At 38.3% G+C, this 27249-nt stretch overlaps 1 pseudogene; it reads right to left on the bottom strand.

Moving 5' to 3' along the window:
* LOC124973319 (5'-AMP-activated protein kinase subunit beta-2-like) overlaps positions 1–26175 on the bottom strand; it is a 31135-nt pseudogene extending 4960 nt beyond the window's left edge.
* Between the last annotated feature and the right edge of the window lie 1074 nt (positions 26176–27249).

Genomic DNA, 27249 nt, shown 5'->3' on the forward strand with positions numbered 1-27249 from the left:
TCCGAATACTGTATCAGGAACCCGACCGTTAACACATAAGACTTTGAGGGACATTTTGGATCCAAACTGTAATAGTTATGACAGGAAGAGTAAGGATTCTTACTGTGTATTTCTAACTACAGAATCTTGAAAAGTAAAAAAAAAAAAATTAGTAAAAGAATTTTGTATTATGTTTAACCATTGTTAAATTGTTCTGAGCAAATTTTTAGACCAATCACTATTTAAGGATAATTCTTGGTGATTAATTAGGTTATAAACCTATATTAAGATCTTTGGGGCTGGGGAGATAGCTTAGCTGGTAGAGTGCTTGCCTCACAAGCACAAGGCCTTGAGTTCGATCCCCAGTACCTGAAAAAAAAAAAAATCTTTGTTTTTTTTTTCACAAACTCAAAGGATCAGTTGACACAGATGCCATTAAACAATGTTTCTTTCTAATTTGTACAAATTCTTCTAAATTAAACATTTGGAATATATTTTAAAAAGGAAGTTTCTCATATGCACTAAAAAGAACATTAGTCACAGTTGGATTAGTTATTTTGATTCATTTGGCTTAGTAATTAATTCATATTTTGTTGATCTTGGGGTAAGTAGTCTACTTCCATAAAGTCTTCAGCTTCTGAATTAAAAAAAAAAGTTGGAGAAATCCTGATTCCATCAGTTATATATAGTCTAACAAGTATCTGAAACAATGATGCTCTATTGTATTGGGAAGTTGTTTTTTATATGATTTACCAGGATATTGTTAAGGATTTTTTTGTCTATGTTTATCAGAGATATCAATCTGAAATAAAATACTTGGGAATCAATCTAACCAAAGAGGTGAAAAATCTCTACAATGAAAACTACAGAACATTAAAGAAAGAAATTGAAGAAGACCTTAAAAGATGGAAAGATCTTCCATGTTCTTAAATAGGCAGAATTAATATTATCAAAATGACCATACTTCCAAAGGTGTAATACAGATTTAATGCAATTCCAATTAAAACCCCAATGACATTTCCCATACAAACAGAAAAAGCAATCATAAAATTCTTCTGGAAGAAAAGACCCAGAATAGCCAAAGCAACCCTGGTCAGGAAGAGTGATGCAGGAGTTATCACAATACCAGACCTTAAACTCTACTATAGAGAAATAGTAACAAAAATGTCATGGTATTGAGACTAAAACAAACAGGTAGATCAATGGTACAGGATAGAAGACACGGAGACATACCCACATAAGTACAGTTATCTCATACTAGACAAAAGTGCCAAAAGCAAACACTGGAGAAAAGATAGCCTCTTCAACAAATTATGCTGGGAAAACTGGAAATCCACATGCAGTAAAATAAAATTAAACCCCTATCTCTCACCCTGTGCAAAACTCAATTCAAAACAGATTAAGGATCTAGAAATTAGGCTTGAGACCCTTCACCAAATAGAAAAGTAGGACCTAATCTCCATAACATTGGCTTAGGACAAGACTTCCTTAACAAGATTCCCCCACAGTATAAGAAATAAATGCAAGAATCAATTAATGGAATAGACTCTAAAAAGATTTTTCTCAGCAAGGGAAACAATAATGTGAAAAGAGAGCCTACAGAGTGGGAGAATATCTTTTCCACATATATTTTAGACACAGCACTAATCTCCAAAGTTTATAAAGAACTTAAAAAACCTTTACTCCCCAAATACAAAGAACCAATCAATAATGGGCTAAGGAACTGTGCAGACAGTTCACAGAAGATACAAAGGTGATTAATAAATATATGAAAAATGCTCATCAATCCTAGTAATTAGAGAAATGCAAATAAAAATCACCCTAAGATTTCACCTAACTCTGTTAGAATTGCTATTATGAAGAACACAAGCAATAATAAGTGTTGGCATGGATGTGGGGAAAAAGGCACATTCTTACATTGCTGGTGGAGTTGCAAATTGGTGCAGACTCTCTGGAAAGCAGTATGGAGATTCCTCAAAAATCTTGGAATGGACCCACCATTTGACCTAGCTATCCCACTCCTGGGTTTAAAATGAGTATACTACAGTGATGTAGCTGCATCAGTGTTCTAGCAGCTCAATCCACCATAGCTAAATTGTGGAACCAACCGAGATGCCCTTCAATGGTTCAATGGATAAAGAAACTGTAGTACATATACACAATGGAATATTACTCAGCCATAAAAAAGAATACAATTATGGCATTTGTTGGTAAATGGATGAAGTTGGAAAAGATCATGCTAAGTGAAATAGGTAAATCCCAAAAAATCAAAGGTCAAATGTTTTTTCTGATAAGTGTATGATGATATATAACAAGGGGGTTTGGTGGAAGAAAGAGAAGAATGAAGGAACTTTGGAAGGTGTAGAGGAAAATTGGGTGGGAGAGGCTGGGAGATGGAAAGACAGTATCACCCTATGTATACTTATAATTACATGAATGGCGTGAATCTACCTTGTGTACAATCATAGAAATGAAAAGTTGTATCCCATTTGTGTACAATGAATCAAAATGTAATCTGTAAAAATAAAAAAAATTAATTAAAAAAAGAATATACTTAAACATTATTTATGGTTTATCTGAAATTCAAATTTAATGGGGTGCTCTTTGTATTTGATTTGGCCAACCCAGTGCTTGGTCAACAGCTATTTACCAACTAGAAGAGAAGCATTTCAATATATTAGCAGTACATACAACCATCCTCTGTGCACCACTGGAAGGTCACCCTGTGTCCATTCTGGTCTGCTTTGTCCAGAAGGATTAGTTATTTATAAACTGAAGCCTTCCAGAAGAATGGGACACTGTGTGTCTCTTTCATATTAGTACCTCTAGTAGTAAGTACTTTAAAGCTGGAAATTCAGAATTTTAGTGATGCAAAGAACCACAGGGAAAGGAAAATGAACTGATGGCATCAGTAAATTAATCGCAGGATCAGAACCAGGACCCTGGTGATCATGGCTGGCTGTTCCCCCGCATTTGGACCTCTCTCTTAAGGCTGAAGCTTCAAGAAATTTTCATTTCTCTAGAGATGGAGGCTGCCCAAGGAGGGAACTTGGGAAAACTGGTTCAAACCACCATTTCTGTGAGACATTGCTTCAGGGACATGGACGGTGGTCTCTAATGTTCTTCACCGCCAGAATGCAGAGGTTAATGGGTCTTTCAGGGATGTTGAGTGGGGTGATTGCAGAAGCAGAACCCAGACCTGGTACAACACTTCCATGTATAGGCCAAAAGAGCTGCAGCCTCTTGGGCATCCACCATCCATTGGCTTCCCCAAGCCAGGGAAGGATTAGATTGTGAGAGTGTTTGCTTTTACACATGCACACACTCTGACTTGCTGTACTCTCAGAAACAGTTGCTCTCTTGTTCAGTCCTTTCTTAAAACCAAGCACTCAATTTCTACCCACACATTGCACCTTCCCTCAGTGGCTGCACTCTACCCTTCTTCACACACATTTCACCCCCACATCTGAGAGGACTATGTCTAGGCTGGGTACTGAGAGCAAACGCCTTGATCCCATCTACACACTTCACCATCCCTCAAGGAGAAGGCCTGGGAACAAATGACAGCTATGCAGAGCCCCACCCACCTGGCTTCATTAAAACTAGTAAAATCATGCATGAGGATGTTTCAGGTCTTAGCTGGATTTTGCTACTAACTGAGGAAGGATGTTGTACATTCACTGTGGGGGAGTTTGTAGTATGTAACAATAGAGAAAGGATATTTTTTTTATCCTAAAATTTTTTTTAGTTGTCAAGGTACCTTTATTTGTTTACTTATATGCGGTGCAGAAAATTGAACTCAGTGCCCCACACATGCTAGGCATGAGCTCCAGTGTGCTACAGTTCCAGCCCTGATCATGGTTTTTGAGACTTGCTGAAAAACACCTCATAACTAAGTAATCCAGTAGGATGTGCGTCATCCAGGCCTCCTGCTGCAGGAAGATGTCCACCAGTCTTAGGAACACCCAAAGGCCACCTATATCAACCATCTTGGATCAACTTCCTGGCAAGAAGGGTTTTTTGACAAGAGTTCTCCTTTTCTCTTGTTGAGCTGGCTTTCCAAATAAAGTCACCTTTCTTGGCAACACCTTGCCTCTTAATTTAATTTTGTCAATTGTGGGACAGACAGCCAGACAGTAATTCCCACAACAACAGAAGGGGCTCTATTTGCTCAGATCTCCCAGCTCCTGCAGCAGGTGCTGCATCATGACCACCTCAAGATAGCTTCTGCCTCAGCTCTTTGGCACCAGTTGGTAAACACCATGTACAGTGCAGCCTCTCAATCAGCAGAGGGCAGGCTGCTTTTCTGATCTCAAAATTTTTCTTACTAAATCTGTTGTGTTTCTCTGCATTCTCTTTCCCTCTGTGTTGAACCAGCACTGCAAACTGCTTGGCTGTAATATAGTCTTTTTTAAATTATTTATTTTTTACAGACTGCATTTTGATTCATTGTACACAAATGGAGTACATCATTACGTTTCTATGGTTGTGCAGGATGTAGATTCATACTTCATTTAATCATACATGTACATAGGGTAAAGATGTCTGTCCCATTCCACCATTTTTCATACCCCTCCTCCCTCTCATTTGCCTCTAGAAAACCTTGTATCCAAATTTCTGAGTCTCTAACACACTTTGATGACCCAATACTGTTTAAGTGAAATCCCTCTTTCACCAACCTCTCAAAACAGTATTCTTGCTGCTCAAATTCCAGTTCATGGAACAACAAGGAATACAGAATTCCCATAGCCCAGCACCTTGAATTTCCCTGCACTGTTCATTTTTAAAAGCCTTTTTTGTTGTTGTTTATTTTGAGTTGTTTGTATTGTTTTGCAATTGTTAGTACAAAAAGACTGGTGTAGACACGAACTTCACAAATCAGCTCTTTATTCAGAAATGAAGTCTTATGCAGGACTGGGTGAGATGTGTGAATGGGGTGACGCCACTTGACCCACTTTTATGGTGGAAAATGGGCCACTGAATAAAGGAGACTGGGTTTATATAGGTTATACTGAGAGGTGACTTAAGTAATGAGTATGTCTGTTTGGACACTCAGGAATTTGGCATCTGTCTTTCTGGGTGAAATGGGAGGGGGTATGGGGTCAGCAGTTTGAGCACTCAGGAAACAGCTTTGTGAAACTTTGAAAATTTATTTTTACTGGGCAGTATTTTTACTTGGAGAAGAATGGAGGGTCTGGGGGTGTCAATGTTCAGTGCTTATCTCTTTCCCTTCAGGGTTCCATTGTACTGCCACTGGGAAAGGATATATCTGGGAAAGGATCAATGATTTGGATTCCTTTCTATGGGATTGTTCTCTCATTGGGCAGGACTGCACTGTTAAAGGATCAATGCTATTAATGTATGACTTTCTTTTTTACTCCCTTTTCTCAGACCTCATTATTTTAGGGTTTTTTTTTTCCATATCCAACAGCAATGTCTAATGTTTATCTGAGTATTTCCTCTCATGATTTGCAGTTCTAATCTCTTGAAGCTCAAGTGACATAAATACGTACATGTGTGGTCATATAGTTAATCTTTCCAAATATGTAGAAAAAATTATATCGTTCAATGTCCATTGTCTGCTCTGTCTATTCTCTGTAACTTTTGAGTGAAATTCAATTGTTTTTCTCTCATTATGGTTTAATTTTTCCATTTTCTGAATGCTTCATAATTTTCTATTGGACATCAGATATGGTAAATTCTATCTTACTCAGTGCTAGTTATATTTGTTTTCTATAAATATGTTTGGACTTTGCTCTGGGATGCAGATATGTTGAAGTAACTTGATCCCCATGACTTGGCATTTTAACATTTAGATTTTGCATTAGTTTTTCTATGCCCACTGTGACAAATTATAGCAAATTAAGTGGCTTAAAGTAACACAAATTATCTTACATTTCTTTGGTTCCTAACTCCAAAATGAGTCTCTCTGGGGAAAAATTAAACCCTCTCTTTCCTGGAGGCTGTAGGAGAGAATTCATTTCATTTATTTCTAGCACCCAGGGGCTACCTACATGGCTTGGTTCATTATCCTCTTTTTCCAACTTCAAAGTCAGAAAATAGGTCAAGATCTTTTCATATCACATCACTGAGTGCTTCTTCCATTTATAGTTGGGCCCAACTGAATAATCCATGGCAAACTCCCCATTTCAAGCTAACCTAAATTCCATCTATAGTCTTAGTTACACTTTGGCATTTAAGCTAACCTAATCATAGATTCTAGGAATGAACACAAAGATATCTTTGGAGGGTCATTTTTATGCCTACTATCAGCATTCAGTCTTGAGAGAAATGTTCCCGACTACTAATGGAAAACCCTTCTGTTCTGTATTCCATGTTCTCAACTTAGGCAGTTCAGTAGGCTGGAAATCCATAACTCAGAAATTTCCAGTCATAAATTAGAAATATTCTTAGGGTAGTAAGCTGAGGCAATCAATTAAAGGGTCCACCTCATTTGTTTCCCATATTTCAGAGGTCATCATTCTTCATTGCTTGGTATTTAATATTTATGGTAGTTTGAATGTATCTCCCAAAAAGTATGTTACAAAATTAAATTCCATTATAGTAAAATTAAAAGGTGATTAGGCCATGAAGATTCCGCATCATTCGTGGATTAAAACTGTTACTGTGAGAATGGGTTTATTATCATAGGAGTGAATTCCTTATAAAAGATTGAGTTCCACCATCCACATGGGATGACATAGCACAAAGGCCCTAGTCAGATACTAGCCCCTTGTTCTTGACTTCCCAGTCTCCAGGAACTGTAATCAATACATGTTTTATATGTGTTTGTATACATATCCATATATGGTGTGTGTGTGTGTGTGTGTGTACCTGGGATTGAATCTAGAGGTACTTAACCAAAGCCATGTACCCAGCCATTTTTAAAAATTTTGAAACAGGTCTCACTAAGCTGCTTAGGACCTCACTAAGTTAGAGACTGCTGGCCTTGAACTTGTGTTCTTCCTGTCTCAGCTTCCAGGGTTGCTGGGATTGCAGGTATGTATCACCATGCCTGGCTTCTTGGCAAATTTCTTAATCTTCAGTATTCTGTTACTGCTGCACAAATAGACTAAGACAATGCCTGAAAAGTATTGGTTCATATAATGCATCCAGAATGTTTTTTTTGGTGGCAGGGTAAATCTAGTTCATGTTATTCCATCTTGCCTAGAAGTCTTCTTAGTTATTTTTGATTGGCTGTCAATCATGGTAGCTGTTTACCATGTGGAGAGGTGGATATTTTTTATTCTGACAGGTATCCTTGAGTTTTCTTCTGGTATTCAGTTTGCTTCTTCAAAAACATTTTGGGAAGCTCTTTAGTTATAATACTCTACCTTACATTAATACTTGGAAAATGTTTTGGAACCATGTGCTTCAGTTGAGTACTCTTGCTTTAGTTAGTCTTTATGACCTTAGCATCATACATCTTTAAGAGATTTTACTCCACTTCTTATAAGCTTTGTGGTTTCTCTTTACAATTCCCATATAGTAAGTGTCCTTTGGGGGATAGCCGGCTGCACATCTGAAGCCCCTCAAGTTTGCAACTCACCCTCTATTAGCTCATACTGCTAGGAGCTTTATTACCTTATCAGATATCCTCTGACTAGACAAAGGTCATACACAGTCCAGACCCATAATCAGAAGATGACCCCAGAGGATAAAATGACTATTGATCAAAGTTCACCTTGGATAGTTCTACCTTTTCCCCTGAATTTTTAGTTCATGTAGTTGTAGTTGCTACCACAATTCTCTGCTACATCTGAAAATAAGATGATACCCTCAGAATCCTCTGAGCCCAGACTAGTTCTTGATCTGGTGGATCCCTGGATTGTCAATTCCTTTTATTTCATCTTCAGATATTCTACTGTAAATCACTCTCCCAAACAATCTACAGAATGCAACTCTGCTAAAGGGGGAGAGAAACACCACCTTCATGTTATCACAAACATTTCTAAACATTTGTGTATTTAAAATGTGCTTAGCCTGTCCAAATTCCCTTTCTATTATTTTCTAAGGCCCTATTAAGGACAGCACCCACACCACTAGTTCTAACACCCAACTTGTAATATTGACCCAGAATTTCAATTTTGTAATTGATAACAGAAATTCCTGAAAGCAAGAAGAACTGTAGGGTCACTGTTCTGAGTTATCAATGGGAATGGAAGTCAGAATTTCCCCTCTTAAGATCCAGGTACACAGGCCTGCACTAATCTTGACTCCTTCAAATACCCAATATCTTTACTTCATCTTTTCAAAAACTGTCACTATTAAGGGCTTTGGAAGCAGCAGTGAAGGGAAATTAGATCCCAAGTAGTAGAGAAGTATGTGAAAAACTACTTGGAGTCTTAAAATACATAGCATATTACCTTAGGCCTTCTAATTTCTGACAAAAGGAAAACTCAAGGCAGGAGCTTCTTTAAGAATAAGAATGAGTGTGTGAAAAGTGCTAATTGGACAGAAAACATGAAGCAGTTCATCTTCAGTCAATTTAAGTGCCCTGGAGCTAGGGGATGTTAGGCAAAGGCAGGTGGCACTCCAGAACTGCATATGTGCTGCTGAATGGTTACCACAGAGGCCAGAGGGAAAGGGGAAGAGAGATTCAGGATGTCCCTGAACCACCTCTGTTATTTGTCCTTGTCACTGCAGGAGAGGTGGGGCAGATTTAGAAGGGTTAAAGCAAAAGACCACAAGTCAAGTAGACCAGAAAAAGATGCTTTAGGAAGCACAAGCCAATTCAAGTTTGACCTTGATGGAATCATGGTGTCATTTTTTTTTCAGTAGCCAAAGAACCCAAGTCAATCCAATTTAGAATCCAATATATTTTCCTAAATTTCCCCCCATACTGTATTATCCATAATGAATGCATCTCAGGTTAACACTTTGACCAGAGTATGCTGACACAAAGCCTAAATATGACAGAAGGTGGGTAAAAAATCAACTTCAGTTGGGCATGGTGTTGTATGCCTGTAATACTACTTACTCAGGAGGCTAAGACAAGTTCGAGGGCAGACTAGGCAATTTTGCAAGATCCTGTCTCAAAATTAAATAAAAGTGCTGGAGTGGAGCTCAGGGGTAGGGTGCTTGCCTAGCATGCACATGCCCTGGATTTGATCCCCAGTAAAACACACCAGCACACACAATCCCAGCAAATATTTTGTAGAAATGAGAAGCAGGTGAAAGAAAGACCTATTTGGTAAGCCTGGCATGATGATTCAGAGGATATAGCATGGAATTAGGATAAGGACACTGAATCTCATTCCTGTCTGTTAATTACTGGCAATTTGACCTTCTCTGAGCCTTAGTTTATCTATAAAACCAGGGTTAATAATAATAGCTCACAAGGTAATTATAAAAGTAAAATTCAACAATATATTTTTAAATTTTCTATATTACCATATAATCTATTACAGTCAGGTCTACCAGTGATTTCCCTAATCTAACTATACACATCTAAGAAATAAAAGCAGTGTGCCATACATGTTGGTGCATGGATGTAATCTCAGTGAATTGGGAGGCTGAGGCAGAAGGATCACAAGTTCAAAGACAGTCTCAGCAACTTAGTGAAGCCCTGTCTCAAAATAAAAATAACACAAAAAGTGTTGGGATATGACTGAATATTGATGCTCTTATTTGAAATATTTGGAGATGGAGTCACTGATTATGTATGCTCACAAACTTTCAGAGGTCATTCTGATGACAATCAGCTTAGTTTGGGAGTCACAGAGATATATAACTTTATTCTAACTGCCTAACCCCAGACATGACAATATAGAACAGAACAGAAATTTTCATCCCAGACTCTAAAATAGCAGAGAAAGCAAGGAGGACTCTAAACTTAGAGGGGACAGAGCAAGTCTGGTCACATTTCTCCTTTACCTACTGTACAGGAGAGAAGCAAGCATTTGGGTATATACAAGAATGGCACCTTAAAGTAGCTCAATTTCACATTTGAAATGTGAGGAAGAAGTCTTACTATCACATTTAAGCATTCTTTGAACTAAATATAACTTTCTGCAAATGATGTCTTACTGCTATGAACTCAAATAATAAGATGGTATAAAGGTTCTAGCCACCCAAAAAGAAACTGGGAAACAAAATAGACCATTCAATCACTGGCCAAGTCAGTTAGTGAGAACACAGACACAGGGCACTGAAATTAAAAACAAATGACCCACTGACTAAAATGTAAGTTCTTCTTAACCATCAAGATCTGCTAGTCTTAATAAAACTAAAACAAAAATCTTAACTACAACAACTATGGAAGATTTGCATTAAATGGCAAAAGTAATCTTAGTGAAAATCAATGAGAATGAATACAGAAGTCAAATATATGCAAACAAAAATTGTAACTCTTTTGTATGTTCCCAATGATAAGTATTCCTTATCTCATGTTGGAATAGAAATCTCAGAAATTGGTTCTAAAATACACTGTGGTCCTGATTTTTTTCAGGAAAAGAGACAACTATAAGTTTTTATTTTAGTTCCTGAATAAGCTAACAACATATCCTTGGTAAAAGGAGTCTATAGTGCTATTCCTATGTATATGATTTGTAATCTCAATATACCTTTATAATAATCCCAACCTCTAGGATTACTAAATTTTGGCCAAATTGATCCTACAGTTCCCAAGACCCTCTAGCAAAAAATATCAATATACTTACAGAAGTATTAGTGTCCTTGTTAAGAATAACTTGGAGTAGGTGAGGAAGAAGGATGGGTGGGGATTTGAATGTGTCTTCAAATCAAAATATATACATTCCTTGATCATAAGGACCAGGAGGTGAGCTGGAAAGATCTAAAATATATTTCCACAAATAAGAGGAAAAGCATAAAAATTAGGACAATGCATAGAAAAATACATGGCCACTAATATTAAATACAGAAGTCATGGATCATAACTTTTAACCTGTTGGGTCTACAAGTGTCAAGTAGTACAAGGAAAAAGTTGCCCAACACAGCAACAAGATTCCATGAAGAGGAGAGGGATCATATACTTGAGCTCAGGAAAGAGCTACCCTATTTATCAGCTTTACATACAACCTTGGAAAATGCCTTTACCACAGTTTCCTCATCTATAAAAATAAAAAGAATCCTTGCCCTATTTCCAATGTTATTGAGGAAACTAAAGAGATAATGGATGTGAAGAGGCCTTGTAAGCTTTCAAACATTGTTTGAAACAATATGAAAAAATTAGATTTCCTTTTTCCCCCACTCAAGCAACAGATAACAATGTTACAAATTCTAAGATTACTGATACTACAATGAATGCACAAATAAGAACATAAGAATAAGAGATATGCAATAGCCATTAGGGAAATGCAAATCAAAACTACAATAATATGTCATTTTATACTCACTAGGATGGCTATAAGTAAAATGACAAACTAATGAGTACTGGCAAAGATGGAGAAGGTAGAACTTTCAAACTACAGTATTCCCATTGCCAGTGGGAATCTACAATAGCATAGCTATATTGGAAAACAGTTTGGTACTTCTTCAAAGAGTTAAATGGAAAGTTACCACATGACCCAACAATTACATTCCTAGGTATATATCCAAGATATAATATGTGCCCACATGAAGAGTTGTATGTTAATGTTTACAGTACCAAAAAACAGAAACAATACAAACGTCTATCAATAGCAAATAAGCAAAATGGTATGTCCATACCATGGAATATTATTGTGTCATAAATAGATACATGTTTCAATATGGATGAACCCTGAAAACATTAAGCTAAGTGAAAGAGTCACACAGAAAACACCATGACTAGGCAAATGTATAAAGACAAAAAGTAGTCTTGTGGTTGATAGGAGTATGAGAGAGGAAGGAATGGAAAGTGACTGCAAATGGGCACAGGATTTCTTCTGGTGATGATAAAAATGCTCTGGAATTAGTGGTAATGTAATACAACTCTGAATATACTAAAACTTATGAAACTGTACAATTTAAAAAGATGAATTTTATGGTATATAAATCATACTTCAAAAGTAGAAATAATGCATCCTAGAAGAAAAAAATTTTAAAAATAAAGAAAACTGATTTTGTTTAAAGATTTTTTAAAAATGTTTTATACTCTTCAGTGGAAGATTATAATAGTTCATTTAAAGAACTAATTTCAGTTAAATATATGTGAAGCAAAAGCAAAATTAATAAATACAGTGATATTATACAATATCTTATAAACTTTCCAAAGCACATTCAGTTATTATGTCATGTGATCCAAAAAACACTTCTGGGAAGTACACAGAATAGTTTTTTTTTAAAATTTTCTTATCATCATCATCTTCATCATCATCATCATCCAAAAAAAATACAAATTGGTTAAGTAACTGGCTCAACTAAACTTAGTGCAAATTAAAACCTAATAAAAATGTATTCTAAGGTTTACCTCAATGGATTGGGAAATTAGGTGAAAGAAGAAAGTAAGAAATATCAAAAGTATGCTGGTCTTCTCTATGTATAGTTATGGTTTTTTTTTCCTGCAGTGCTGGGGATTGAACCCAGGGCCTTGTGCTTGCAAGGCAAGCACTCTACCGACTGAGCTATCTCCCCAGCCCTAGTTATGATTGACTACTATTCATTGGTTGCTTTACCAGTATCATATAATGCAAAAATGTAGTTACCAGTGGCCTCATATTTTAATTTTGTATCTTTAAACCCTTTTAAATCACTGCCCACCAGTCAAGAAGAATGTCTAGCTTAACTTTGAGAGCTTATATAATGAAAACAATATTATCCAAATTTCCTAAATAAGTATTATACTATGCAAGTTTAGAAACTACAGGTCACTCTTATGCCCTGAGATTATTAATATGTTTCACCTCAGGATTCATGATTGCTGAGAAACACTGAGAGCCTTGTCCACAAGGGTAAAGCTACTTAGAGACAGAGGCAGGCTTTGAACTCAAAGAGAGAAGAATACTCTGTAAATACAGCACACGATTTCTTAGATAGGCATAGATCTTACTGTAAAGTAGCAAAGCAGTAATTATAAATGTGGTTTGGAGAATATTTGCTTTACTGACATAGTTAAGTAGAGATGAAGGTCTTAGAAAAAATAATATTATAGGAAACAAAAGGGGCTGGGGATATAGTTCAGCTAGTAGAGTGGTCTTGCAAGCACAAGGCCCTGGGTTCAATCCTCAGCACTGCAAGGAAAGAAAAAAAAAAAAAGAAAAAGAAAAAAAAGAAACAAAAGTAAATAGAGGTCTTTTCCCCTACCAGAGATTTTTTTTAACTCAAAAATTTACAAAATTTTGATTATATGCAAAAAAATTGCATGCTATTGTATGTGTGGTTTCTGGTTTTTAAGCTACTTTTCCCTGAGGACTACTCTACTTGTAGGGTCTCATAAAAATACACAACTGCCAACCAATTTATCAAACTGGCAAATTAAGTTGAGGCAGCTTAATAAGACAAACAAGGCACATCTAGTCTCTGCTGGGTGATACCACCAAAGATCAATGGAAAACTTAAAATATTACTAGAAAGAGGTTTCAAACAATAGACTATAACCCATCAATGGGCAATAAAATTACAATATCAGCCATGTTCTGTGTCACAGGCCTCTAACCCCAGTGACCCAAAAGGCTGAGGCAGGAGTATCTCAAGTTCAAGGCCAGCCACAGCAATTTAGTGAGACCATGTTTCAAAATAAAAGGGGTTGTGGTTGTGGCTCAGTTGGGTCTCTGAGTTCAATTTTTAGTACTAAAATAAATAAATAAATATTTTTTAAAAAAACATAAAAGAATACATCACAGGGAATAAAGGCAAATATTACACCACATATTACACTTCTGTATATCTGTGTATGTGTGTATTGGGTTGCAATGCAAATTAAATGTCTTAGTGTAGATACTGGGTTAAAAAGTTAAAGTACACTAGACTTAGATTTTTTTGGTGTAAAGAAGGGGAGAAATTTTTTTTTATAAAAAATATGTGCACATATATGCAGGAGTCAGAAGATTTCTGAGGAGAAATGGAAATAAAAAACAAAATTAAATGACAACTCTCAGGAAGGAAATTTAAAAACCACTTCTGGGTTACAAGAAAGACAAGGCAAAAGCGAGTAAATATTATAAAATTACATTGACAAGATGTCTCAGAGCTTTCCATAGAATCTAGTTTTAAAGCATCAAACACCTCAAAATCAGATTTCTTGACATGGATCAAATTGTTAATTGTGCCAAGCTGACTGGTAACCACAGGCTGAAACAATAAGCAGAAAAATATTCTTGAGTTCCCTTTTTGAATCCCTCTCTTCCCCCAACCTCTCTGCCTCTACTAAAGGTTGCAAATGATCACACTCAGCATCTCCATCTTTTATTGTGAGGAACCCTTTAAGGTAAGGGAACTGCTATCATCAATTCAGAGAGCAATGATAGTTAAAATGAGGTTGCTAAGTCATGGTGACCTTTGGAGATCAAAGCCTTACCTCTGATGGATCATGAACCCACTGCCATCTACAAAAAACTTGTATTGTTGCTTTCCCCTCAGAGAGATCTGAGATGGCAATGAAGTCATTAAGGCTGTAGAAGAAAACAGAATGTCAGTCAAGTTCCTTTAATAAGAAAAAATATAGAAAACCAAGTGGTAATTACAGTATTATACAAATGACTTCCCATTATCCCTAAGACACTCTGTCCCTGGTATAAAAAATAATGTATAAATCCAATCTCTTTATCTATATCATCTTGGACATATGTTTGCCAAGCCTTCCAACAACTTTGGTTCTTTTTTTTTTTTTTTTCAGTACTGGGGATCAAACCCAGGGCCTTGGGCTTACAAGGCAAGCACTATACCAACTGAGCTATCTCCCCAGCCCCCAACTTTGGTTCTTAAACCAATGCCTAGAAAAAAATAGTCAATGATCTCCCAATATGGTTCATCTTGATATAACTATTTTACTCTAGCAGAACAGATCCCTCACAAATATAAGTATGTTAACATATTTGGGATATAGCAGTCCTTAAGGTACTTTCCATATTTTGGTGAACCATTACTGGAAAATGACCTATCTGGTTATCTGGGCCATTCTAATAATCAGTTAATTCATTATTGCTCTACAAGTACCACATAACACTACCACCTCAAAATTTACAATGTGTTTTGCTTTAGTGCAGAATCAGAGCACAGATTCTGTCAGTTACAGGCTTCCTCCAAGCATAGAAAAGACCTGTGCAACACCACCATAAATAATACACCCACAAAGCTATTATAAATTCCTTTGAGGTAATGATATTCTAAGTGGTAAAGCATCTGATTCATGATGAGGTTAAAAAACAATGCCATAGATACTCAGTGGTCACAGAAAAGGCTGTATTCCAAAGAAATCACCTAGTGAGTGAAGATGGGAATTCCAATCTGCTCACTCTTATTAGAAAGGATATCAGGTCAGGTTCTATTCCTGGACCCCTCAGCCTCAGTGAAGACACTTATATTCACCTCTCAATCAGTAAAATCTTAGTGCTCCAGTTGTTGAAAGAACCAGAAATGAAGACCTCCTTGCCTCCTTCAGACTAGTGGATAACAGTAGGCTGGGACTGCTGGGTGCACTTTATGGAGTCATCCAAATCCTGCTGCTATGATACAAACTCTTTGTTCCCAGGGAGCTGTAAGAAGGAGTAGGTTATCCTTAGAATAAATTGTGACCCAAGAATTCTTAAAAAGATCATTCTCCTTCTTAGGGTAGAGAGGGGTGCTAAGCTTCAGCTAAGCAAATAAGCCTTAAAATTAGAATAAATCAGATTTTTACAAACCACAGAAAAAAAACTCATCTTGAACCAAAAATGGTCAAAAGGCTTATGCTCAAGTGCTGCATAAATCATAGTCTAACTTTTGAGTTTGCATATATTACTTACTCTTTCAGAGCCTCAAGATTTCCCTTAAAAAAAAGAAAAAAAAAAAGAAAATCCTACACCCTACTGCCAGTTTAATTCATAGGCAAGCAATTATAACATGGTTCTGAGTATCTTTTAAGAGAGAGAAAAAAATGAAAACAAAAGATGGCCATATTTTTAAAAATTAAATCAGTTATATATATTTCACATGCAATTATAAACAGCTCTCAATTATCAGTTGTAAAGAAAGATACAGATACCAAACTTCATGAAAATATTATAAACTCTCTTTTAGCTAATAAGTTACACAAAGAAGGGACATTAAAAATTTAATATTGAAGGTCTGGGGAAATAGCTCAGTGCCAGAGTGCTTGCCTAGCCTATGCAAGTCCCTGGGTTCAAGCCCCAGAACCACAGATTAATCAGTTAATTAATTAAAATAAAAAAAACCAGATCATTGATTTTATAAAATGGAGAAATAGTGGACTGGGAATGTAGCTTAGTGGTACAGGACTTGGCCTAGCTTGTGAGAGGCAGTACTAGAACAAAAAAGTGGTTATGAAATCTTTCTTGATCACCTATGCCAGGTTTATTCTATTTCAGAAATAGGAATGCAAATTTTGGCACCTCAAACACTGAAAGACAAAAACACAGTTTCCTTTAACAAAAACATTATATAATCAAATAAGATTTTCAGGATTCTGAAAAATATAAACTCCTCAGTTTTATTTTTTTTTATTACCATCCCTTTAGACCAGTAGTTGGTGAACAGCAGCTGGTAAACCAGGTGCTTTTATAAAGTTTTTACTGAAAAATAGCTACACTCATTTGTATGCTATTATCTACAACAGTTTTCATGCCACTGTGGAAGCAGTTGTGAAAGACTGTGTTATCCACATAGTCTAAAATATTTACCATGTGGTTCTTTACCAAAAATATTTGCTAAGCCCTGCCTTAAACTGGATTAAACTGGTAACAGCTAAAAAGTTCTATACAGTGTTAAGTAAAGATATTACCAAACAAAATAAAGTGCATTAAAAATGACTAGCTTATTTATTTATGATTTATTCATGTGTGGTGGTGGTGGGGAATGGAAAAGTCTACTTTCCATACTGTCTCTCACTATTCCTCAAAACTACAGTCTGAGAAACCAGGCATATAATCTCAAATAAAATCCAAGGTCTGAGGATATAGCTTGGAGGTAGAGCACTTGCCTAGAATACGTGAGGCCTTGGGTTACAGCCCTAGAAGCACAGATTTATTACTTAATTAGCTAAAAGAAAGGAAAAATCTGAAAAAAGAAAACTGAAGAGGCTTTTACAATATTATAAGAAATTAGTATAAGAGAAAACCTAGTATCCATATTATAAAAGCAATGCATTCTGTCAGAAAGGTGGTATTAGACAGGAATTTTTGCATATGCCTAAGAATAACCTAAGATTCTGATTTAGAAATAGGATCTGGGAATCTTTTTTTTTTTATTGTATACAAATGGGATACATGTTGTTTCTCTATTTGTACATAAAGTCAAGGCATACTATTTGTGTAATCATACGTTTACATAGGGCAATGATGTTTATTTTTTTTCCCTTCCCCCCCACCCCTCCCACCTGTCTTTTCCCTCTATACAGTCCTTCTTTCCTTCATTCTTACCGCTCTCCTTATCCCTAACCCTAAACCTAACCCTAAACCTAATGCTAACCCCTCCCACCCCCCATTATATGTCCTCATCTGCTTATCAGCGAGATCATTTGTCCTTTAGTTTTTTGAGATTGGCTTATCTCACTTAGCATGATATTTTCCAATTCGTCCATTTGCCTACAAATGCCATAATTTTATCATTCTTCATTGCAGAGTAATATTCCATTGTATATATATGCCACAGTTCATTTATCCATTCATCAATTGAAGGGAATCTAGGTTGGTTCCACAATCTGGCTATGGTGAATTGAGCAGCAATGAACATTGATGTGGCTGTATCTCTGTAGTATGCTGACTTTAAGTCCTTTGGGTATAGGCCAAGGAGTGGGATAGCTGGGTCAAATGGTGTTTCCATTCCAAGTTTCTGAGGAATCTCCACACTGCTTTCCAGAGTGGCTGCACTAATTTGCAACCCCACCAGCAATGTATGAGTGTTCCTTTTTCACCACATCCTCGCCAACACCTATTGTTGCTTGTGTTCTTGATAATCGCCATTCTAATTGGGGTGAGATGAAATCTTAGGGTAGTTTTGATTTGCATTTCCCTTATTACTAGCGATGTTCAACATTTTTTTATATATCTGTTGATTACTTGTACATCTTCTTCTGTGAATTGTCTGTTCATTTCCTTAGCCCATTTGTTGATTGGATTATTTGTATTCTTGATGTAGAATTTTTTGAGTTTTTATAGATTCTGGAAATTAGCGCTCTATCTGAGGTATGTTTGGCAAAGATATTCTCCCACTCTGTAGGCTCTCTCTTCACATTTCTGATAGTTTCCTTTGCTGAGAGAAAGCTTTTTAGTTTGAATCTATCCCAGTTGTTGATTCTTGCTTTTATTTCTTGTGCTATGGGAGTCCTGTTAAGGAAGTCTAATCCTAAGCCAACAAGTTGAAGATTTGGACCTACTTTTTCTTCTATAAGATGCAGGGTCTCTGGTCTGATTCCGAGGTCCTTGATCCATTTTGAGTTGAGTTTTTGTAGGGTGAGAGATAGGGGATTAATTTCATTCTATTGCATATGGTTTTCCAGTTTTCCCAGCACCATTTGTTGAAGAGGCTGTCTTTTCTACATTGCATATTTTTGGAACCTTTGTCTAGTATGAGAAAATTGTATTTATTTGGGTTTGTGTCCATGTCCTCTATTCTGTACCATTGATCTACCTGTCTATTTTGGTACCAATACCATGCCGTTTTTGTTACTATTGCTTTGTAGTAGAGTTGAAGATCTGGTATTGCAATACTCCCTGCTTCGCTCTTTCTACTGAGGATTGCTTTAGCCATTCTAGGTTTTTTATTCTTCCAGATGAATTTCATAATCGCTTGCTCTATTTCTGCAAGGTACATCATTGGGATTTTAATTGGAATTGCATTGAATCTGTATAGCACTTTAGGTAGTATAGCCATTTTGACAATATTAATTCTGCCTATCCAGGAACATGGGAGATCTTTCCATCTTCTAAGGTTTTCTTTAATTTCTTTCTTTAGTGTTCTGTAGTTCTCATTGTAGAGGTCTTTCACCTCTTTTGTGAGATTGATTCCCAAGTATTTTATTTTTTTCAATGCTATTGTGAATGGGGTAGTTTTCCTAATTTCTCTTTCTGAAGATTCATCACTTATGTATAAAAATGCATTGGATTTATGAGCATTGATCTTGTAACCTGCTACTTTACTGAATTCACTTATGAGTTCTAAAAGTTTTCTGGTGGAATTTCCAGGTTCATCTAAATATATAATCATGTCATCAGCGAACAGGGATAGTTTGAGCTCTTCTTTTCCTATTCGTATCCTTTAATTTCTTTGGTTTGTCTGATTGCTCTGGCTAGAGTCTCAAGGACGATGTTGAATAGAAGCGGTGAAAGAGGACATCCCTGCCTTGTTCCAGGTTTGAGGGGGAACGCTTTCAGTTTTTCACCATTTAGAATGATATTAGCCATGGGCTTAGTGTAGATTGCCTTTATAATGTTAAGGAATGTTCCCACTACCCCAATTTTTTCTAGTGTTTTGAGCATGAAGGCATGCTGTATTTTATCAAATGCTTTTTCTACATCTATTGAAATAATCATGTGATTCTTAACTTTAAGTTTGTTGATATGGTGAATGACATTTATTGATTTCCGAATGTTGAACCAACCTTGCATCCCTGGGATAAAACCCACTTGATCGTGGTGCACTATCTTTTTAATATATATTTGTATGCGATTTGCTAAAATTTTGTTGAGAATTTTTGCGTCGATGTTCATTAAGGATATTGGTCTGAAATTTTCTTTCCTCGATGTGTCTCTGTCTGGTTTAGGTATCAGGGTGATATTGGCTTCATAGAACGAGTTTGGGAGGGTTCCCTCCTCTTCTATTTCATGGTATAGTTTGAGGAGTATTGGAATGAGCTCTTCTTTAAGGTTTTGTAGAATTCGGCTGAGAACACATCTGGTCCTGGACTGTTCTTTGTTGGTAGGCTTTTGATTACCTCTTCTATTTTATTGCTTGAAATTGGTTTATTTAAGTTGTGTATGTCCTCCTCGTTCAGTTTAGGTAATTCATATGTCTCTAGAAATACGTTGATGTCTTCGTGGTTTTCTGTTTTGTTGGAGTATAGATTTTCGAAATAGCTTCTAATTATGTTTTGTATTTCACTCGTGTCTGTTGTGATATTTCCTTGTTCATTCCGAATTTTAGTAATTTGCGTTTTCTCCCTCTTTCTCTTTGTTAGTGTGGCTAAGGGTTTATCAATTTTATTTATTTTTTCAAAGAACCAACTATTTATTTTGTTAATTTTTCCAATTGTTTCTTTTGTTTCGATTTTGTTGATTTCGGCTCTGATTTTAACTATTTCCTGTCTTCTACTACTTTTGGTATTGGTCTGCTCCTCTTTTTCTAGCGCTTTGAGCTACAGTGTTAAGTGGTTTATTTGTTGATTTCTACTTCTTTTTTTGAATGCGCCCCATGAAATAAATCTTCCTCTAAGTACTGCTTTCATAGTGTCCCAGAGATTTTGATATGATGTGTCTTTGTTCTCGTTTACTTCTAAGAATTTTTTTATTTCCCTTCTGATGTCTTCTGTTATCCTTTCATCATATAATAGTGTATTATTTAATCTCCAGATATTGGAGAAGTTTCTGTTTTTTATTCTGTCATTTATTTCTAATTTCAATCCATTATGATCTGATAGCATAAAAGGTAGTATCTCTATCTTCTTGTATTTGCTAACAGTAGCTTTGTGGCATAAAATATGGTCTATTTTAGATAAGGATCCATGTGCTGCTGAGAAGAAAGTGTACTCGTTCTTTGTTGGATGGTATATTCTATATATGTCTGTTAAGTCTAAATTTTTGATTGTGTTGTAGAGATTTATAGTTTCTTTATTCAATTTTTGTTTGGACAATCTATCCTGTGGTGAGAGAGGTGTGTTACAATCGCCTAGTATGATTGTGTTGTGGTCTATTTGATTTCTGGAATTGAGAAGGATTTGTTTGACGTACGTGGATGAGCCAATGTTCGGGGCATAGATATTTATGATTGTTAGTCTTGCTGATTTATGCTTCCCTTAAGCAGCATGTAATGTCCTTCTTTATCCCTTCTGACTAGTTTTGGTTTGAAGTCCACATTATCTGAAATGAGGATGGATACTCCAGCTTTTTTGCTGTGTCCGTGTGCATGGTATGTTTTTCCCCATCCTTTCACCTTTAGTCTATGGGTGTCTCTTTCTATGAGATGAGTCTCTTGCAGGCAGCATATTGTTGGATTTTTCTTTTTAATCCAATCTGCCAGTCTGTGTCTTTTGATTGATGAATTCAGGCCATTAACATTCAGGTTTATTATTGTGATATGATTTGTATTTCCAGTCAATTGACTCATATTTGTTTTTGACATGATTTGGTTTCTCCTTTATTTGGCTATTCCTTTAGGCTAGCGCCTCCTGTTGCTGATTTGCATCATTGTTTTTCATCTCTTCCTCATGGAATATTTTGCTGAGAATGTTCTGTAATTTTGGCTTTCTTTTTGTAAATTCCTTTAGCTTTTATCATGGAAGGATCTTATTTCATCGTCAAATTTGAAGGTAAGTTTTGCTGGGTAAAAGATTCTTGGTTGGCATCCGTTTTCTTTCAGGGCTTGGTATATGTTGTTCCAGTCCCTTCTAGCTTTTAGGGTCTAGATTGAAAAATCTGCTGATATTCTTATTGGTTTCCCTCTGAATGTAATTTGATTCTTTTCTCTCACGGCCTTTACAATTCTGTCTTTATTTTGTACGTTAGGTATTTTCATCATAATGTGCCTTGGTGTGGGTCTGTTGTAATTTTGTATGTTTGGAGTTCTATAAGCCTCTTGTACTTGGTTTTCCATTTCATTCTTCAGATTTGGGAAATTTTCTGTTATTATTTCATTGAATAGATTGTTCATTCCTTTGGTTTGTTTCTCTAAGCCTTCCTCAATCCCAATAATTCTTAAATTTGGCCTTTTCATGATATCCCATAATTCTTATAGATTCTGTTCCTGATTTCTTACCATCTTCTCTTTTTGGCCAACTTTGCTTTCAAGATTAAATAATTTGTCTTCAATGTCTGAGGTTCTGTCTTCCAGGTGTTCTATCGTATTGGTTATGCTTTCTATGGAGTTTTTAACTTGGTTTATTTTTTCCTTCATTTCAAGTATTTCAGTTTGTTTTTTTTCAGTATCTCTAACTCTTTATTGAAATGATCTCTTGCTTCTCATATTTGGTCTTTTAACTGTTGATTGGTGCGATCATTTAATGCCTGCATTTGCTCTTTCATCTCCTCCTTCAATGCCTGCATTTGCTCTTTCATCTCCTCATTAGCTTCCCTGATTGTTTTAATTACGTACATTCTGAACTCCCTTTCTGACATTTCTTCTGCTGTGCTGTCATTGGGTTTTATTGATGTAGTATCTAGGTTTGTTTGGGACATTTTCTTCCCTTGTTTTCTCATATTGGTCAGCTGTCAGTGGGACCCTGAGATATTGCAATTTTCCGCTATTGGCTTATAGTGTCCCTGTAGATTTCCAGTGTATCACCTCCCAGCCTTCAGTAGCCTGATGTCTTGCAGGAATCTGATAAAGCAGCACATCTGAAGAAAACTGCCCCTAGCCCCCTTCTGGTTCCACGGTTTGGAACTGGCTCTGTGCAGAAAGGCTCTCACTGTGGGCCTGCACCGTGCACCTGGCCATGTGGGAGAAGCCCACTGCCGGAGTGTGGAAGGCTACCTTGGGAAGACTCTAGCTGCCCTGCCCGGCTCCGATAAGCCACCTCTATCTGGGCCTGCCACCCGGGCCGAGCTTTACCCAGTGGGCAAATCACCTGTGGCTCTATTTCAGTCCGAGTCTCTCAATGCCTCCCATTTTTAACTCCTGGGTTCTGGAGTGACTGGGGGTGCAGTCACCCTCTAGGCCGCCATCTTGGATTGCCCCGTGAAGAGAGCCTGTAGCCGGAGTGGGCAGAGCCTCCTGAAGTGGTCTCTGGCTCCCTACCCTGATCCCAGAGGCTGCTTGCAGATCAAAGCTCTCCATTGGTTCGGGGGCTTGTGGCTGGTTCTATGTAGAAAACCTCTCACTGGGCGGTCTGGTTTGAGAAGCTAGCCTTGAAAGGCACTTCCCACCACACTGGTCCAGGCTACTTGGGGAGGTCTCTGGCTGCCCTATCCTGGTTCCTGAAGCTGCTTGTGTGCCAGAGTACACTGTGCTGTGCTGGTTCCCAGACTTGGAGCTTGTTCTGGTCAGAAAGGCTCTCACTCGCGGGCCTGCTCCGGGAACCTGGAGAAGCTGGCTGTGTGGGCGGGGCCCACCGCCAGAGTGCGCAGGACTTCCTGTGGAAGACTCTAGCTGCCCTGCCCGGCTCCGATAAGCCACCTCTATCTGGGCCTGCCACCCGGGCCGAGCTTTACTCAGTGGGCAGACTCACCCGTAGCTCTATTTCAGTCTGAGTCTCTCAATGCCTCCCCTTCTTAACTCCTGGGTTCTGGAGCGATTGGGGGTGCAGTCTCCCTCTAGGCCACCATCTTGGATCACCCCATGAAGAGAGCCTGCAGCTGGAGTGGGCAGAGCCGCCTGAAGAGGTCTCTGGCTGCCCTGCCCTGATCTCAGAGGCTGCTTGCGGATCGAAGCTCTCCGTTGGTTCGGGGGCTTGTGGCTGGTTCTATGTAGAAAGCCTCTCACTGGGCGGTCTGCTCTGAGAAGCTAGCCTTGAAAGGCACCTCCCTCTGCAGGGGTCCAGGCTACTTGGGGAAGTCTCTGGCTGCCCTATCCTGGTCCCTGAAGCTGCTTGAGTGCCGGAGTACGCTGCGCTGCACTGGCTCCGGGACTCGGAGCTTTTTTTGGTCAGAAAGGCTCCCACTAGTGGGCCAGTTCCATTCTGAGAACCATTTCCTGGTGCTCAAAAATCAGGCCTGCTCCCTGGGGATCTTCAGCACCCCCACAGCAGAGCAACCGGTGACTACAGAAAGTGAGAGTGAATCCTAGTGCCGAATGGCAGAAATGCTGGGAATCTATTTTTAAAACCATCCCAGATAAGACTGCTATTATGTTAAAATAGAGAAAAACCTCACCTTTTGAGGTACAACATAGTTTGTTATAACATTTGTAATTTGCTTCAAAAAAATTGGTGGAGGAATAGTTGATTAGGGTATGGATAATATACATTCATTCATGCTTTGATCAATCTCTAAACTTGGTGAAAGGTACACAGAGTTTATTATACTGTTCTCCCTACTTTGTAAATGATTCAAATTTTCCATAAATTATTTAAACAAACCTCAGGTGATACCAATACATAAATAAGATTGAGAACCATTGAATAAGTCTGCTGAAAAAGGTTGGCATCCAATGGAGGTCCCACTGCCACTGTTTTTATATATTCTACAACTTAGGATTTTTCATTTAGAATCTGAAAACCACAAACTAATCATGCTCCAACATTTCAAGCAAAGCCCTTCCACTTATCACATGACATTTCTGTGGTAGGAATGAATGCAACTGACCAGTAAAATGTTGATTTCTTTAAGTAAAATAGCAGAACCACTGGTAAAAAAAGGAAAACAACATTAAAATGATAGTTTTAAGAGGTTTTAGTAAAATACTGAGGGATGTAAAGAGTAGGTCAAAAACCCTTAGATTTGGATGGGACCTTAAGAATTATATGAACCATTTTCTTGTTTCCCAAATGGCAAGATTGGAATGATGGAAAGAATGATCCAGAATAGGCCCCTATTCACACAGAACAATTTGACTTTAATTCAGGACATCAATGACTTCAGTCATGGTGTGACAAATACAATGTGCTTAAATCTTGAGTCATTGATGTAGAAAAAGGGGTAAAAATACAATGAGGTCGATCAGCTTGGGAAAGCTTTAAAGAAGGAAATACAGATGTCTGGGTGGACAGACCACATGATGAGGAAGAAGTTCTGAAGTGGGAGAGGAAAGAAAGGAATGGAGAAAAAGCCCCATGAAATGCCACTTTCAACAACTCTTATATCTTCCTCTATGATGATGTTCTTAATTGAGATCCAAAAAATAAACCATAGCATCCAAATTCCATGTACTACTGCTGTGGCAAATAAAACTAATTTCTCTCTAAAGCCTCAAACATATCCCCCAATTGCTTCAATCCCTCCATTTTTCTATTTCAACCTACCAGAAAGAATTAAATGTATTTATACTGACACTTCTAAGTTATTAGAAACATTAGGATGGTAATCACATTACTGTCAGCTCCATCTGTCTTTTCTCTTGTGGGGGGAACACAATTGACCTCTTCCTGTAACTACTTCAATTGAAAGCAAGGTTTGCAGGGAAGCAATGAATTGTTGCTTTTAGACTAAGGAAGGACTACTGCACAGTGGAGTTATCTGGGAATTACTGACTCTCCCACTTGAGAAGCTGGTCTGAAAGCACAGTCTGTGTCACCACAACTACAAAATATAGGATGGAAACTGAACAGTCAACTAAATGTTGCACTTTACTGATTTTCAAAACTAGGCACAAATATTCTAGTTAATAAGTAGTGGCTGCTCACAGTCATGCCAAAGGGGAAAAGTGCAGAGTTCCTAAAAGACCAAAAAGGATCCAAACAAAGTTCCAGGAAAAAATTCGCTTAGTAATTTCAAGAAAAATGTAAGCAATTGAGTTAGGGCCAGCGACTCAAACAACCTACCCCCTCAAGTTTCCTACCAGAGCTTTCAACCTATAAATTGCTAGGAGAACCAAGGATGGTGAGGGTGGGGAGGTGTCTATGGTATTTGCCCTAAAAATGTAGCTCATGGCTTGGTCAAAACACCAAGAAAAGAAGAACTCCATGTCTGCCTTATATTGAGGCAGCACCACAAGAAGAATTTACGATAGAACACCTCCCTACCCAGAATATCCCTTTAATTAAAAAGAAAATTCCCTCAACCCAGTTTAGTGTGATAAAAGGAGCCAAGGAAAGGAGGAGAAGCCCAGAAGCCAAGCAGCAGCTGCACTACCATGGTCAGGGGTGCAGAGACCGGTACCTTGGAGTTGGGCAGGCTGAAGATGCCAGGGTCCGTTGGTGTTTCGCACCATGATCTTGTGCTCCTTGCCCGGGGCATGGGTGCCGTCACCCTCCGCGCATGCAGCCTTGGCACCAGGTTGCTCCCGGGACACCTGGTCGCTGGTGGTGTTTCCCATGACTGCAGCTCAAGTCGGGGACCACCTGGCGTGGAGAGCTACACCCTGCGGGGAACAAACACCCCAGCGGCAGCATCAGGGGCACGTGGGCCCCACCTGTGCTCCTTGGGGATACGTGAAGGGAATCCCCGCCGCAGGAAACCATGCCCCGTGGTCCCCAACCTCCTGGCCTACAGGGACTCGGCAAGCCCCTGGGTCTCCCTCCATCCCCACTCTGGAAACCCACCCTTGGGACTCCCCCACAATAGCACACCCCATCCCTTCCAGCGATGTGCTCCCTCTTCCTGAGACCATGGGCGCATTGACCCTCCCACGGGCAAGATCACCAATAAAGTTATTGAAATTGAAGCCTCACCCTGGGCCAGGGATCTGGGTTTCCTCCTAAAATGGCTACAAGACCCGTGGTGAGGGGCCACCTCTGCACGCTCCTGCTGCCAGCTCCCCATGGCTCCCCAGCCCTCCCGCCCCTCTAGCGGTAGCCTTGATGGTGGGTGCAGGCAGCCTCCAGCACCGCGCAGGGCGCTGGGCAGGGATAGCATGATGGGGATACCACGCCTGAAGCTCCTGAGCTGGAGGACCCCGCGCTGCCTGGTGAGGACACAGCTTGCAGGATGCACTGGGGCTCAGTGCTGCAGAACGGGTGCAGCTTTCTCTATGGTTGCCTCACAGCGGCCTCATAAACATTTTATGAGCTGCATCCCCCTGAGCGGTGACCGTGAGAGGAATAATAACATGAACTTCATCTCCAGGCAGAGGGAAGTAAAGGTCAAGTCTAGAGACTGAAACTGTGCAGAGCCACAGGAAGGACTAGTCAGCCTGAATTGGGGTCCTGGGGAATAATTCAAGATGTACTGTGTAATAGTAGATAGACACTGACAAACTAGTGAATTGTTGGAAGAAGGACAATGCTCTTATAAGCTAAGAAATAATATTTTTGCAATGATTAACTCTAGAAGAAATAAACTCCAAGAGAAATGGCAATAACAAAAACAGAAGGCACACAAAATGTACAAAATGGTAACAGACAATTCTAGGGTTGGGAGTACTCCAAGATTTATGATAATGGGACTTATC

Source organism: Sciurus carolinensis, assembly GCF_902686445.1.
Source record: "Sciurus carolinensis chromosome 14 unlocalized genomic scaffold, mSciCar1.2 scaffold_124_arrow_ctg1, whole genome shotgun sequence".
Taxonomy (NCBI): Eukaryota; Metazoa; Chordata; class Mammalia; order Rodentia; family Sciuridae; genus Sciurus; species Sciurus carolinensis.